The following is a 16,872-nucleotide window of genomic DNA, read 5'->3' as shown; positions in this document are numbered from 1 at the left end:
AAATGAGACATTACAGCTAGTCGGTTTGGGATTTTGGGTACAGACGTAGTAGGTTGGTACACCACCTATTCACGGAGGTCCTGTTTTTCTGTGCTCCCGCGTAGTTGTAGGTTGTAGCACGCCCCGTCCCGCAGAGGGACGGGAAGACCCCTATGATGAAGCATGACACCAAGGGCCCTTTTGGTGTGTGAGGGGTATTTTGACAAATATGTGTGCTTCCCACCACTGTAGGAAACACACTTGATCTTGGAGAACACTTTTATACATTTCTGGGGCGGTTACTTTCTGTTTCATACATTCGTATTTTGGCACCATGCAATTATTCTGTATTACTCTACGTGGGATTCAACATACTGTGAAACGGCATGACATGTTCACAATGTCTGCTATTGCACCACACTCCAGTAACACATGGGCTATTAACAAATACAATCATTTGTTCATAGATAATGAGAAATACTCTCAACATAGGCAAGACTGAAGAGTAATACATTGTGCAGGAAGAAAAACAAGACCTGTGAAACCAATGACTAAAAAATAACATTAGAGGGTTTGACTTGGGTAAAGGGTGATAATTAGTGCTGGGTCAAATATTCCAGGGAAATCTACAGTAGGAGAAATGTGGTAGCTTTTTTCCTGTGTAGCGAAATCCTACTGCCCTTCAGGACTCCAACGTCCGTTTGCACCCCATGAAAAAATATTTGGCTCAATGCTGGACCTGCCTATGCTTTTATGGCCAGTTATTGCTGATCACTTTTGACAACTGTAGTAGCCCCAGCAGCCAAGTCCACTGTGCAACGTTACGCTTCTCGAATTAGGTCACAACTTTTATATGACTCCTAAGTTGGGTGCAAAATGGTTGTTTGGTGGCAGACATAAACAAATTGCTGACTGGAAGTGTGAAGCCTCCAAAACAAATATGTCATACCAGATAGGAAAAGGAATTAGGCAGGTCAATTTTGCTAGCAGAGTAGTCAGATTTCCCAGGCACATAAATTTGAGAAATGTGTTTATGGTAAAGAGGTCTCATGCACACCTTTGGTGCTATACTGCAACAAAAAAAACTGGCTGGATGCAGGAAGAGAGCACATTTGTCATGAACAAGGGTAGGAACCAAATGCAGCTCCTCATGCTGTGTACCTAGAGAGAGATCCAAATGTCATTATTAGTCAGCATTATTTGAAAAGACTTGTAGTAACTCTTATTCACCATCCCAAGAGCCGATGGGGCATATTACCAAGAACATGTGATAAATATCACAAATCGCGCGTAGCGCATTTTTCATTATCGCCCTCTATTGCTGAATTACATCGCCGTCTTAGCTGCGTCTTAGCAACGCTTTGCTAACAGGCGATCCAGCGATAGATTGTGATAACCATCATTAGAGTGTGAAATCCAGTGATGATTTCACAGCGCTAATGAAAAGCTTGTTAATAGGGGAGTGTGGAATTAACCAGGCATTCCACCTCACATACATAACCTGCTTAAGTCAACTTTTTACCAGGCGTGATAATCCAGCGATAACCACGGTTACCACGGCTTTTGCTTTTGCTCCGCAGTTCCGGGGCCATGTTGTAAATACTACGATGTCGTATTTGTAACTTTTTTCATGTTGTTTTTCGTAGGAACGCCTATTTTGCATCTCATTAGCGATATATATCGCTAACATGAGTAGCGTTACAAAAACGGCAGCTAATATGCACTAATGGATGTTAGCCACGCCTTGATGATTGTGCGAAAGGAAAATCGCCGGAAATGTGGTGATACAACTGTTGATAATATGCCCCAGAATGTTTTATTTTTAGAGTATGTAGTATGAGGTTGTAGAGAAGTTGGCTGGCCATTCTTAGGAAGACAGTGGCTACCAACCCCGATAAGGATTTCAGGTTGCGGACCACCTACGGACTGGTTCCAGTACTGCCCGTTGCAGTCGTTTTCGTACCTGCAAGTTCTTTTACCGTGTTAAAAAGTGTTCTTGCCTTGTTGTGTGCTGTGTTGATGGTATCTGCTACATAAAGGGCTCGGGTTTTAATGCATGCAGAATGATATTCATTTCTGGGTTTATGATATATCATTTTTTTTTCATGAGCATAGTCTTTCCGCCACTGTCTTTCAAGGGCTTTGCACTTTGATTTTTTCGTTTTTAAAAGCTCGTTAAACCAGGGGGCTGGGGGGCGGTGGAGGTTCCTTTTTGTCCGCGATGGAGGAAGACAGCAGTCTGCGGCATTTTCCAGCCATGAATGTGTTGCATTGGCAATACTTTCCATATCAAGGGCTGGGGCACAGGGTTTAGTGGCCAGAGTTTGATTTAGTTTTTCGGCATCAAGCAACTTCCAATTTCTCATAGAGGAAGCAGGCCAGGCCGTATTTATTTGAAAGGGTGCTGGTAGTGTTAGGCAGAAGTGAATAAGATAGTGGTCTGACCAGCAAATGGGAATGGTATTTAGCCATTTCAATTCGGGAATGTTGGAAAAGATGGGGTCTAGCAGGTGTCCTGCCTTATGAGTAGGCCCAGAATTAAGTAGTCTTACGTTGAGAGCAGTTAGGTCATCTAGTAGGTAGGTGCATGACATATTAGTGGAATCGTCGAGGTGCAGATTTAAGTCTCCAATTAGAGTGAAGTTATTGGAGGCAAGGTGAAATGGGGTGATATGGTTTGCTAGATTGGCCGCCCAAGTGTTGGCATTCCCGGGGGGCCTGTATATTAAAAGGCCGGAGAACGTGAAGTTGGGGTTTAGGGTGATTTTAAAGAATGCCGCTTCACATTCCGGGATATTGACTGACTCCAGGCTACATACTAGTTCTCTGCAGAAAATATTAGCGATACCCCACCTACTTTACCATCTCTATCTCTCCTCGCAATGGCATAGTTAGGAGGAAGAGCGGTTGCTATATCAGGGCCCGCGCTTTCGTGCAGCCACGTTTCCGTTAAGAATAGGACACTGGGTTTATTGTCCAGTAAAAAGTTGAAGATGTCTGGTTTGTGCTGTGGTAGAGATCTGCAGTTTATGCTATAGAAAGAGAAATCACAAGCTGCGTGTTTAGGCCGCTGAGTCTGCGTTAGATTGCAGGATCTTGGGTCAGGGTAGGGTTGAAAATTGGTGAGAGAAAAATTACATTTAGAGCAGTTAGGGGTTCCTTTCAGTGACGGCGTAAGTACGGTGCAGTCTCTGTGTTTTTTTGGGCGTAGGGCTCTTAGTTGTTCAGAGCTCATACCTGTCGTATGTCGGGCCGGTGGAGTAAGTTCCATGCCCCTTGCCCCGGCCTGGCACAATGACAAAGACCCATTGCAGATTGGAACTTAGAAACTTTTTTGAACTTCCCTACTTTCAGGCCCTAGTGGAACCAATCTACTTGGTGTATCTGACCTGTGCTACATCGCATTTGGCCTTAACTCATGCCTAAGTCCCAGTCTACTGCGACCATTGACTACCATTGATCCATTGTCGACATTTGTTAAGTTAGCATGAGCTTCGCTGACATGAGGCTGTTTTTGCGCACGACACTGCATGCATATATTTCATAAGACTCTGTTTGTGCTCCTTTCGCATGAGAACGGTCTACCTTGCAAGCTCTTTGCTGTGCTCTGAGGTTTACTCTGCACATGATGTTCAAGGTTAAACAAAAATGCCCCTTGTTATTCTGTTCTGATCAGTCCCTCGCACCTAGACATAAAATGCTACACACAGCTGCACTCCTGGAAATCGTGTACTTTAATATTGCAACCGCAAACTGGATGTTGCCACACTTGCAGACACCTTTCTGGCAAGAAGAGCTGTGCTTGTCCTCCGATGTGAAAATTGCATCTAGGTTTTGAGGTATGGGGTCTGCTGCTGACAAAGCCCAGAGGTCTTCCTTTTTATACTATACTATCTCTTATCACGGGGAGGGTGGTTAGGTTGTTTCAGTCCTTTTCCACTGTTTTTTATAACATGTTATCCCCGTTTGTATTCTATTGTATTGTAACAATGCTGACTATATTGTGTTTATGTATTTTGCTTGGCTTGTATACTGCACCATACGCGTTAGTTGAAATAAACATTGTAATCTATACCACGTCTTTGATTACTCGCATTGTGGACAGGTATGAGTGAGTAAACGAATGAGTGTCTGGCTCCCGCGATTCCCAAGGTAGAGTGTCGTGTTCTGGGTTGTCTAATCATTGGTAGCTCTGCTGTAGACGGAGAACAAATGAGACATTATAGCTAGTCGGTTTGGGATTTTGGGTACAGACGTAGTAGGTTGGTACACCACCTATTCACGGAGGTCCTGTTTTTCTGTGCTCCCGCGTAGTTGTAGGTTGTAGCACGCCCCGTCCCGCAGAGGGACGGGAAGACCCCTATGATGAAGCATGACACCAAGGGCCCTTTTGGTGTGTGAGGGGTATTTTAACAAATATGTGTGCTTCCCACCACTGTAGAAAACACACTTGATCTTGGAGAACACTTTTATACATTTCTGGGGCGGTTACTTTCTGTTTCATACATTCGTATTTTGGCACCATGCAATTATTCTGTATTACTCTACGTGGGATTCAACATACTGTGAAACTGCATGACATGTTCACAATGTCTGCTATTGCACCACGCTCCAGTAACACATGGGCTATTAACAAATACAATCATTTGTTCATAGATAATGAGAAATACTCTCAACATAGGCAAGACTGAAGAGTAATACATTGTGCAGGAAGAAAAACAAGACCTGTGAAACCAATGACTAAAAAATAACATTAGAGGGTTCGACTTGGGTAAAGGGTGATAATTAGTGCTGGGTCAAATATTCCAGGGAAATCTACAGTAGGAGAAATGTGGTAGCTTTTTTCCTGTGTAGCGAAATCCTACTGCCCTTCAGGACTCCAACGTCCGTTTGCACCCCATGAAAAAATATTTGGCTCAATGCTGGACCTGCCTATGCTTTTATGGCCAGTTATTGCTGATCACTTTTGACAACTGTAGTAACCCCAGCAGCCAAGTCCACTGTGTAACGTTACGCTTCTCGAATTAGGTCACAACTTTTATATGACTCCTAAGTTGGGTGCAAAATGGTTGTTTGGTGTCAGACATAAACAAATTGCTGACTGGAAGTGTGAAGCCTCCAAAACAAATAAGTCATACCAGATAGGAAAAGGAATTAGGCAGGGCAATTTTGCTAGCAGAGTAGTCAGATTTCCCAGGCACATAAATTTGAGAAATGTGTTTATGGTAAAGAGGTCTCATGCACACCTTTGGTGCTATACTGCAACAAACAACACTGGCTGGATGCAGGAAGAGAGCACATTTGTCATGAACAAGGGTAGGAACCAAATGCAGCTCCTCATGCTGTGTACCTAGAGAGAGATCCAAATGTCATTATTAGTCAGCATTATTTGAAAAGACTTGTAGTAACTCTTATTCACCATCCCAAGAGCTGATGGGGCATATTACCAAGAACATGTGATAAATATCACAAATCGCGCGTAGCGCATTTTTCATTATCGCCCTCTATTGCTGAATTACATCGCCGTCTTAGCTGCGTCTTAGCAACGCTTTGCTAACAGGCGATCCAGCGATAGATTGTGATAACCATCATTAGAGTGTGAAATCCAGTGATGATTTCACAGCGCTAATGAAAAGCTTGTTAATAGGGGAGTGTGGAATTAACCAGGCATTCCATCTCACATACATAACATGCTTAAGTCAACTTTTTACCAGGCGTGATAATCCGGCGATAACCACGGTTACCACGGCTTTTGCTTTTGCTCCGCAGTTCCGGGGCCGTGTTGTAAATACTACGATGTCGTATTTGTAACTTTTTTCATGTTATTTTTCGTAGGAACGCCTATTTTGCATCTCATTAGCGATGTATATCGCTAACATGAGAAGCGTTAAAAAAACGGCAGCTAATATGCACTAATGCATGTTAGCCACGCCTTGATGATTGTGCGAAAGGAAAATCGCCGGAAATTTGGTGATACAACTGTTGATAATATGCCCCAGAATGTTTTATTTTTAGAGTATGTAGTATGAGGTTGTAGAGAAGTTGGCTGGCCATTCTTAGGAAGACAGTGGCTACCAACCCCGATAAGGATTTCAGGTTGCGGACCACCTACGGACTGGTTCCAGTACTCTAGACTCAGTCAACATAGTTTGAAAAGTTGTTTTGAAAACAGTGCAGGAAATCTTGAGAAGTCTGAAGAACCAAATCCCAATTGCCATTTTGTTGGGGCACAAAATATAAACTAGTCCCAAACTGACACGACTTACTAGGCATTCCAGACCTGAATCTGTACATATCTCGGTTTAATGGCTTACAGAAGACAAAGCTCCATTGCCAGCAGTCCAGCCAGGTCTCATGTATAGCTCCAAGAACCTGAAAGGAAGATGGTAATAAGATTAGGAAATCATTTGATTACTTAGATGTTGTACAAAGAAACATATCAACTAGCCCACATGTGAATATTATCTCTGATAAAAAAGTAAGGACTGAGAGATAATTAAAAACGACATTAAAACTGGGAATTGGTTATGCTCAGCATTGATGACATTACATAAATCACAGAAGAGAGCTGAGCGATAAAAGAAGAAAAAAAGAAAACAATGTAATTCCGTAAAAGCTCACATGTGATGTAAACAGAAAAACAGGAACTTGATAGAGAGTACGGCTCAAACTCTCTATCTGAAAAGAAAGAGAAACAAGATATCATGCCAGAAATTACATAAAATAAAATGCTCAATAAAATAGAAAAAACAGCAATGAAAGGATAAGCAAAAGAAACAGATTAATGCAGTGACTTTGGATTATTTATGAAAGGAGATTCAGGGGTGGCTTTGTGACTAGTGGCAAACTTTTCTCATTGAGTCGCCACTTGGATAAAATAAATAGTTTTCAGAAAGGTTGGAAAGAATCCTTTGGTAATTATTGAATCCTTTCTGTGTGGTACTAGGAATTAGTCTATGTAAGAAGGATTTGTTGGATGAATTGCAAGGTGCATCAACTGGGGACCAGCAGCTCTATTTACATTCCCTTTCACCCAAATTGATGGCCTGTTGAAAAATATACTGGATGCTACAGACTACCCAATGCCTACTAGAGAATATCATGGGTAAAGGTATTGTGGCAAAAGTATCAAGGACCAAAATATAAATATATCTTCAAGTTACATAAATTTTGAGTTAAGTATAGTACAGCAATACTTACCACTATGCACTTACCTGCTTGATATTTTGATCATCCATATTTGTCGTTGATATTTTGGTCCTACGTATGTTTGTCATTGATGTTTAGCTATACAGCCACTATAGACGGACATCCAGCCTAAACACGGAATGATCTTCCAAAATCGCGATTCTGCACCTCTTAAATTGTGGGTTACACCAAATTAAGGGATGCGGTAATATGTCTGCCAGGCTGGCAGCTGAGAGTGGGATGAACAAGTTATATTTTTATTTTCTGTGCTCCAATTACATGCAATAAAAAAAATGTAAACCTAAATACATGTGTGGAATTTTTCTTTATGCCTTTATTTGGAGTTAAGTATAGTACAGCAATACTTACCACTATTCACTTACCTGCTCAATATTTTGATCCTCGATATTTGTCCTTGATATTTTGGTCCTACAATATTTTGTCCTTGATATTCAGCCATACAGCCGCTATAGACGGGACATCCAGCCTAATCATGGAATGATCTTCCAAAATCGCCATTCTGCACCTCTTAAATTGTGGGTTACACCAAATTAAGGGTTGTGGTAATGTGTCTACCAGGCTGCCAGCTGAGAGTGGGATGGACAAGTTATAGTTGTATTTTCTGTGCTCCAATTACATTTAATTAAAAAATATATACATCTAAATACATGTGTGGAATTTTTCTTTATGCCTCAAGCATGATATCTCCTACACATATATTCCAGCTTTCCGTTTGAAATCAAGTTCTTATTCCACTTTTTCTTAAAATTAGTTTATAACTTTTTTCAGTGGCATTTGTAGAGAAATTGTAACAGATCATTTTTATAACATGTTTTATAGTGATACATTCATTGTCAGTGGCAATACATGTAATTTGCCTTTTGGAGTGAAAGGTGGTAATCCTGTGGCAACACAACTTCCAGGTAATTTATAAACCTTGCTTCCAGCATCTTTGTGTGCATAGTACTGTTGATGAATTGTACATTATCTGTTGGGATGGAGAATGTCTCCTGCATAGAGTGGGAGAGCATGCGCCACTTCCCTGTGTTGCCCATGTAGCGAGTCTCTCTGTATTTTCTATTTATGACCTCAGAGAACATGACAATCATGCATGTACCCTACGCGCCCACTGACACACAATGCAATCTAAAAGTGCACTCTCTGGTCTAGAGAGGCACACCATGTTTGCCCCTTTTTTTAGTGAGCATGACTAACACCCTTGTAGAGAACTAATACTGGTGGCAGCAATTGATTATACCCAGAGGATATCTCTTTTTACCTGTTATGTGCACAGGGAGAACTGTCTACTTGGCATTCCTTTTTAAATGTGTACGCCAGTCCTTTACAAACAGATCCTTTGCTACATCCATGATTGTTCTATGTTGACACATTGATGTGTCTATGTTTAATTTATGCATGTGCAGGATATGTATGGTAATCTGTGCTTGACTGCTGCAGCCATGAATCAGTTTTGGATCTCCTGTGTGTGAGTAGTAAAAAGGATGGAGTTTTGGGCAGCGTACTGTACAACCGTGTGAATTGCAGGATTTGTCCAAAGCATTCCTGAGATCCCTTGATATTGACCATACTCTACGGTGCAGAGGATAGGAGACAGAGGATTCCTTTGAAGTGTACGGATAGCCCTTGCCCCACCTTTTTGCCCAAAGGTATTACACAAACAGATAAAGAGTTAGTTTAGTGAGGAAGCCTATCCCTCTTTTGTGTCTTTGTTATGGGTTTCCCTGACAGAGCGCTTCTAACTTATCCCTCCTTCCTGCTGACACTGTAAGACAAAGAATGCGGCTTGATCGGTGAATAAGGAATACACCAAAGCAAGGAATTGCCTGAAACTGCTCCGAGAGCAGCAGTGGTAGAATCCACAATCTCTGTCTGTGCGCTCACTGTAAGAATGCAGCAGAACACCTCATTCAGGATTCCTCAATGACCAGTGCAAAGGTCGAATGAGAAAGATATCTGAGCTCCAGGGGTGGCTTATTTGAGGTCCAACTCTCCAAGGAAGAAACCTTGACATTCTGAACCATGGTAGGAGTAGCTGCCTGACATTATACTGAGGGAGGGAACCCACTGACTACTAAAATGGGTACTGGAGGTATCACTACGAGAATAAAATGCTACCTTGAAGTGGATGTTCATTAGGAGCAGTAGAGAAAGAACTGTCCATTGGTCTACTGTAACCCAGGGAGTGATCTGCTAAACCAGACTGCATGGTGAGGCATTGTGAGTCGTTTCGCATTATACAGTGATGGGGCACGCAGAGTTCCCTCTGCCCGGTCCACAGAACAATGCATAAGGTAACTGGAAGTTACAAACTTGGAGCTGACAGAATGAAATAAGAAGCACTTGTGATAGCCTGGTGCTACAAACATTTGCCATTGCATCGGGTGGTATAATCGCCACACCAAGATCAGAGCTCTGATCAAGGGTGTGCTTTGTATTTGTTCCTGCGAAATTTGTGAGAAGATCTTCCATCCTGAGGCAGGCAGTGAGCAAGCGTGGGCTCGGTCTAGCTGTGCTCGTAGAAGCCTTCCCTCCCTGCCTCAGAGGCACACACTTGTGCGCAGCAGTAGGGACTGGGGGCCTCGGTAGACCTGAGTCAGCGCGGCCTCGGCGGCCTCGCTGTGGTCCCTCTTCATGACTCGTCTGTAGGTGTAAATCAGCTGGAGCTGCACATCCATGGCCTGCGGCCCAGAGAGACCGGAAGTGAAACTGGGCCTGACTTCGTAAAGTTATAGACGGGAACACAGTGGTGTTCTGCGTCCCGTAGCACACACAGGGGCAGCTATGTTGCTACGACGACCTAGAAACAGTGATATTGGTGTACGCGAACGCTCAGGGAAGGGACCTGTATGTTGTACCATTGGGACACAATTTATTATCGTACTCCACACTCATACCCCCACACACACAGACCCACACACACACAGAGCCCCCCACATCTTTACCTCTAAGTATCATTGCCCCTGGAAGCGGCAAACACACAGCACTGGTGTACAGACTCTACCTCCACAGCGATTCCTGCACAGATTGTGAAACGTTCGTACTCGGGCTCCTCCCTGGTTCTTCCTTCACTGTCCTCCATCTGGCCTGTGATCACTTGTTGGCAGCGCTTCCGTTGAGGGATTTTACAGTCAGTTATTTCCTTCCCTTTGCAGACATGCGAGTGGCTGACCAGAGGATGAAAGCAGACAGGTTTGAGTTGGCGCATGGCCACGTCACACATGGCGCGGTTTCAAGACCACAATTGCTTTTCCGAAGCCTCCATCCACTCCAGGTCCCGGCGGAGCAGTCAGTCTGCAGAGCGGGATGGAAAGGAGATCAGTCGAGCGGCTCTGCTTCTGCGGGCGGTTCACGCCGCGCAGCTGTTTCCGTTTAGAGAAAACGCGAGCAGCCTGCGCTTCGCCCAGTTGTTGAAACTCCAGGTAACTGCTCCCTCTCAAACCGGCCATTACACGTACGAAGAACGGTAATCACGCGCACATGCCGAACGAGGCCAGTTTGCAAGATAAACCAAACAATTATGTGCGGTGAAAATGACGCTAGAATGGATAACTCCAATAAACACCAAAAGCGTGCTTGTGAAATTGCTAGTGAAATGTTGACCTTGGGTCCTTTTACCAAATAAATAAAAAGTGTGTTCAGCAGGGTATACCCTCCAACTTCAACTTACATTATTTTGAAGAATCAAAACCCGAGATCCACTTTATTCTTTTTTGTCTGACCTACTTTGATTTTCACAAAACGTGGACTCCTGCCAATATTCAGATTTTTAAACGTTAGATAACACCTTCAGACTGACTCCATCTTCATGAACCGTGATTGACCATGTCACAATGATGTGGGCTCTTGGGCCGGTGGTGGAAGGAAACCTTTCAGTATGGTTACTACAACTGTATCAGCTGGTCCCACCCTCAGGAGCGAGCATCACAGTGAATGCCAAAAGGGGATGTTCTCACACCCTTGCCTCACACCATTCTTACCAATCAGGAGGTCTATCAGGGAAGGAACACCCATATGCGTTGGAAACATCAGGACACCTGTCTCTCCCTTGTTCATGGCGCTCAAAGAATTTCCAGCATGACGAAAGGGCTACCTCTATGCTCTTTTTGAGTGTTCCTGTATTAAGGTATCTGGTTGGACCCTTTTCAGCCAGCGATGTAATGTCATGGATAACATGGCAGACCCACACTCACTGACAGTACCTGTCAACCTGGTTCTTAACATCATTGTTCCTATACTTTACTATACTATTCTATACTATACTATATTAGGCTATACTTTACAATACTATACTATACAAGTGTATATTATACTGTGCTATACTTTACTATACTATACAAGTGAATACTTTACGATACTATACTATACTATACTATACTATACTATACTATAATAGTAAGTACTATACTATACTTTGGTATACTATATTAGTGAATACTATACTATACTATACTATACTATACAATACTATACTATACAGATTTATATCACCCACAGCTACCCGAAGGCTTCCCAGTGCTGAATCATAGCATTCACTTGCGAGTGTAAACCGATAATAGAGGCTGGTGAGTGTATAGTCAGGTTCTAAGCAGTTTCCTAAAACAAATCTCATTCCTAAAATGAATCTCATTCTTCCTTCAGCTACCTTTCCTGCAACTTTGTTAACTCTTGAATTCTTGAAGAGAGGCAGGAGGCACTGTCAACAGGATTTATCCGGGCTCTGGTTGCAGGTCTCACAGCCATTGCAGCATCCTTGCCATCTCATCTGCTGATGAACCTGCAGCGATCTGCATGGAAACCCCATCACGCCACAATATCTCGAAGAGCTCCAAGAGCTCATTTACCTTCCAGAGAAGATACCACAGGCCTTAAAAGGAGACATCTCCCACTGCCTTTCTGATGTCAGACAAACATATCTCCAGTGCATTAACACCCCTGCCTCCAGATCATGCGCCACTATTGTTGTTCTGCTGATATTCCTCACTAACTTCTGCTGCACTGTCCCCTCAAATGTCTCAATGTGCAGTTTCTTGAGTTTTTTTGTCCATCATGCATGAGCTCTGCATTTTCAGGGGAGTCTGCCATCAATCCATTCTAATTTTTCGTTGTTTTAGCACAGTGTGAAATGAAAAATAATTGTTTTGTTTCCTGTACTCTGCCATCTCACCTCCTCGTTGTCAAAGCCTAAATCTCACTTCCCTTAAGTGACAGAGGACCCACTGTTCCACCCTACATGCCTCAGTCAGATAAACATGTACTGATCCAAGTCCCCCAAGACCGAGGTCTGAGTGCTGGCCCTCATTTCACACCAGCTTGTACTGTCACTGGCTATCTAGAGGTACAGTGGAGCAAGTCTTCCTCCTGAAGACCAGGTCTGTACATTCCTTGGTGCCCTCTGACCCATGCTGATCCCTCTCGCAACCACACAGGCAACATCATGATTCAAAACAGCCCTTTTAGAGTGAGAAGTTTTTTTCCAGCTCACAATTGCTTCCAAGTTGCGTACCTCTTGCACTATTCTCCAGTGGTGGCTGGTGACATTTGAAAGTGGAGGGGCGTAAAAGTTTGCAATGAGTGACCAGCGGCAAGCAAGCGCAGCAAGGGAGCCTAACTGCCGTTAGGGGTAGGCAAGTGGTGCATTTTCAAGCATATTTGAGAAAGCAAGGTTAATAAAGCATGGGTGAAAATGTAGTTATGACATCAATAAAGAGATTTCAGGAAGCTTGAAGTGAATCCATCAATTAAAGCAAATACCAGCTTCTAATAACGTTTTACATTTGCAGATAGACCAGTTGCACACATTTACACTTCTTTCTGGGAAGCAGGCACACAGGCAGGAAGGCTTGTTTAGCTGTCCACCCCTCCTTCAGTTTCACAGCACAGAAGACTCGTGCCTTACACTTCAGCTGAAACATTTCAACTGTCAGGACAGCTGTCTTTTCATGTTGTGCCCTTCAGATCCCCCCATATGACCACTGGATCACACAATGTGACAACATGGCTCGGCCTCAGTCAGGACAAATGAGACTCAAGTCTGGCCACAGCACAGGTCACAAGGTGTGGTCTCCATCTGGTCTTGTCTCTCCTTCATTCGCACCCTTTTGCAAACAACGTTTGTCAGCTGTTCGGCATACTAAGATGGGAGGGGGATACAAGACTGATGCGCTTTATTGCTCTCAGAGTCCTAACCCGCATTCAGCCTGTACAAAATATCAAGGTATGAAGCAAAAAGTAGTAACACCAACTCTGCAACCAAAATGTCCATTTAGATTGTACAGTAGATACAGAATATTGCATGTACAGAGGTACTTTGCTTGAATTTTCATAATTCATATCCAGGTATCACCATTATTTACAAGAAGTGTTGGACTGCATTTTAAAATGCCCTTTATGACTCCATTTTGTGTTGCCATGCTCTTGGCAACTTCGTAAAGAATTGCCTTTCACTCCCTGTCAAAACTTGCCAAACCCTCCCTGCTCCTTGTGGTTGAGCCGATTCAAAGAAGCTGCCTGTGTGCCTCACCCTCACAGCTGTGTCAGAGACTCAGCCACATCCTGTCCATTGTTGGTAACTCAGCCTGTCACGACCAGCTGCCCTGTAACCACCCCAACTGATAGAGGAAGCACAAGGTTATGCCCTGTGACCACACCAACTGATAGAGGAAGAACAAAGCTGTGCACTGTGACCACACCAACTGATAGAGGAAGCACAAGGCTGTGTCCCATGACCACACCAATTGAGCAAGGAAGCAGGGGGCTGCATACATTGTGCAATCAGAGACAGATGTCCCCTGGCCACGATTGCACTACACAAGACTGACAAAGAGCTTGTCAGACGAGGAACTGTCTGAATAGGGAACTTGTACTGTGCAAATGGGCGTGGCTAGCGCTATAAATATGTGTCATGCTGTGAAGTAAGCAGCAGTCTCTGTAGAATTGTCTTTGTACCATTCTGAGACCTCTGTCCTTAGCTTGAGCTAATAAATGACTTGCTTCCCTCCAAGGCTGGTTGTCCTGGTCTCTTTGGTAATGTATGATTGATGCAAGAAGGACCCGTAGATTCAAGGCATTTCCCTGCGCCACTGGTTTTTGACTCTCCCAGTGGGGGGGTCTCCAAAAAGCCGGTTCTACAATTTGGCGCCAAAACGCGGGGCGTCTTTGGTGGTCGCCATCGAGCCTGGTGGTCGTGAGAAGTCCGTGATCGAACGCTAAGGGAGGCACGCCACTGCATTGGCTGAAAATTGTCATTTGGGGCCCAAGGTCTCCGATTGCGTGATTCCTCTCTCCAGTGGGCTACCCGACTGCGGCCCCGACTGACGCACCAGTTCCGGTTCCTAGTCTTTGGAGATCGAGACCTTTGTGACACTTGCCGTGTGACAAAAGATTGATGGCCAGGTAAGAGTGGGAGTGACCCACTTCTTTGGTGATTTGCATCTTTGTTTTGGTATTTGATTCGACTTTTGCAAAAGCCGAAGCCAAAGGGTAAGTACAGTTATAGGCTGTAAATATTCAATTGCACCCTTTGATGTTTGGATCCAGGATACACATCTAGAGATGCCTGGACTTAGGAAATTCCGGAAATGGTATTATTGTTGTTGTACACGGCACTCCACATTGGAGGAATCTTGTCAGATTCTGATTAACACTAGATCTCTAGTGAAAAATAACATCGCCTTTCGTGATTTTGTCACAGCAAGAAAGCCCACAAGGGTGTTTCTTACCGAAACCTGGGCCACTGAGTACTCGGGACCTGACTTGGTAGAGGCTGTGCCGGATGGGTATTCTTTATCTAGACTGGTAGAGTGGGGCGTAGAGGAGGCGGCCTTGGAATCCTTTATAAGACCTCCCATACTTGTCACACCACTCAACTCTCCAGGCCCTCCGACCTTTTTCAAGCCCTCCACTTTCTCATAAAATCTCCCGATGTCGCTCCTTTTGTGGGCATCCTGGTGTACAGACCTCCTGGGCCCAGGACTGACTTTAGTCAGTCCATTCTTAACATTCTAGAGCCCTATTTCGGATCTGCCAATTTGACAGTTCTGGGTGATTTAAATTTTCACTTAGATAACTCTGACTCTAAAGACTCCTTGGCCCTTCTGGACTCACTATCTGCTTGTGATCTTGTGCAATTGGTCAAACAGCCTACTCATCAGGCGGGCCATATACTGGGCGCGATTTTTTCTAATGATGATAGGCTCAAAATAGACGATCCCATCCCACTGGCCTGGTCCGATCACTTTGCCGTTCCTTTGGAACTTCGGGTCGCTTCGAGGCCGGCAAAGACTGGTGTTCCCAGTCAAACCAAATCTAGGAGGAACCTCAGGAAAATCACGAGTGCCTCGTTGGCCCCATTGATGCAAAATCACAATGCTGATCTTTATGAGGATGTCAATTTGGCCGCTTCTGAATTGTCCAAAGCCATTAGTGCAGCAGTAGATGTGCTGGCTCCTATTTCTTCTTGCTATTCTGCGAGAAAGAAACCCTCAGCACCCTGGTTTTCGGAGCCTCTTAGGCGCATGAGACAGGGGTGCAGGAAGCAAGAAAGAGTTTGGCGGACGAGCTGGAAATGAAGGAGAGGGATAAACACAAGAAACTCCTTAAGGAGTACAAGATGGAGATCATCAGAGTGAAGCAAGAGTATTTTGCTAACCTGACAATGGCTCTTTCCTCTCCCAGGGATCTTTTCAAAATAGTGGACTCGCTTTGTACGTTACAGATGCCGGATCCTGTAGTAAGCACCCAGGAATTCTGTGATAAAATCGCAGGATTCTTCCACTCGAAGATCGCGGACATCTATTCGAAACTTGAATTACAAAGATCAGTCACCCCTCCTCCGCCCGTCCCCTCTTCTCCGCCCTCGAAGGAGCCGTTATCTACCACCTCTATGACTTTGTCCGAGTTTCCGCCTCCATCCTATCAGGAGCTTGACCTGCTCTTAAATAAGATAAGGTCGGGGTCCCCACTGGACCCATGTCCCCTTAAAGTCCTGAAGGAGTGCAGAAACTCCGTACTGCCCTTATTGCTGGACATCATGAATAGGGCTATGAGAGAGGGCACTTTTCCTTCTCAATGGAAGAGTGCGGTGGTCAGGCCCCTGCTAAAGAAGCCAACACTAGATCCCGAGGTGCTTAAGAATTATCGCCCCATTTCTTTGCTTTCAGCTCCAGCAAAGATGATGGAGACTCACCTAAATCAACATCTGGCGGCTTTTCTTGACTCCTCGGATCTCTTAGATCAATCTCAACATGGCTTCAGGAGGCATCACAGTACTGAGTCAGCCCTTACGGTCGTTCTGAATAACATCCGTATGGAGGTAGACCATGAACATACCACCGTCCTGGTCCTCTTGGACCTGACAGCCGCCTTTGATACCCTATCCCCTTCGGTTTTAACATCTCGCCTGAGGGAGATAGGGGTGTAAGGGGCGGCTCTGAGTCTGTTGGCCTCCTTTTTGGACCAGAGGGAACAGAGGGTTAAGCTGGGAGAGTTCCTATCTCCATCCCTTCCTGTGCAATGTGGGGTCCCACAGGGGTCGGCATTAAGTCCGACCCTGTTTAACATCTACGTGACCCCGCTTGCCAGGCTGGTTAGATCTTTTGGGATGGAGGTAGTCTCTTATGCTGACGACACACAGATCTTGGTTTCCCTCTCCCATCTGGGTAACTCTTCACCGTTCAACTTTAGGAA

The sequence above is a fragment of the Lissotriton helveticus genome, chromosome 3_1 (assembly GCF_964261635.1).
Source record: "Lissotriton helveticus chromosome 3_1, aLisHel1.1, whole genome shotgun sequence".
Classification (NCBI taxonomy): Eukaryota; Metazoa; Chordata; class Amphibia; order Caudata; family Salamandridae; genus Lissotriton; species Lissotriton helveticus.
Note: the sequence above shows the minus strand (reverse complement) of the source record.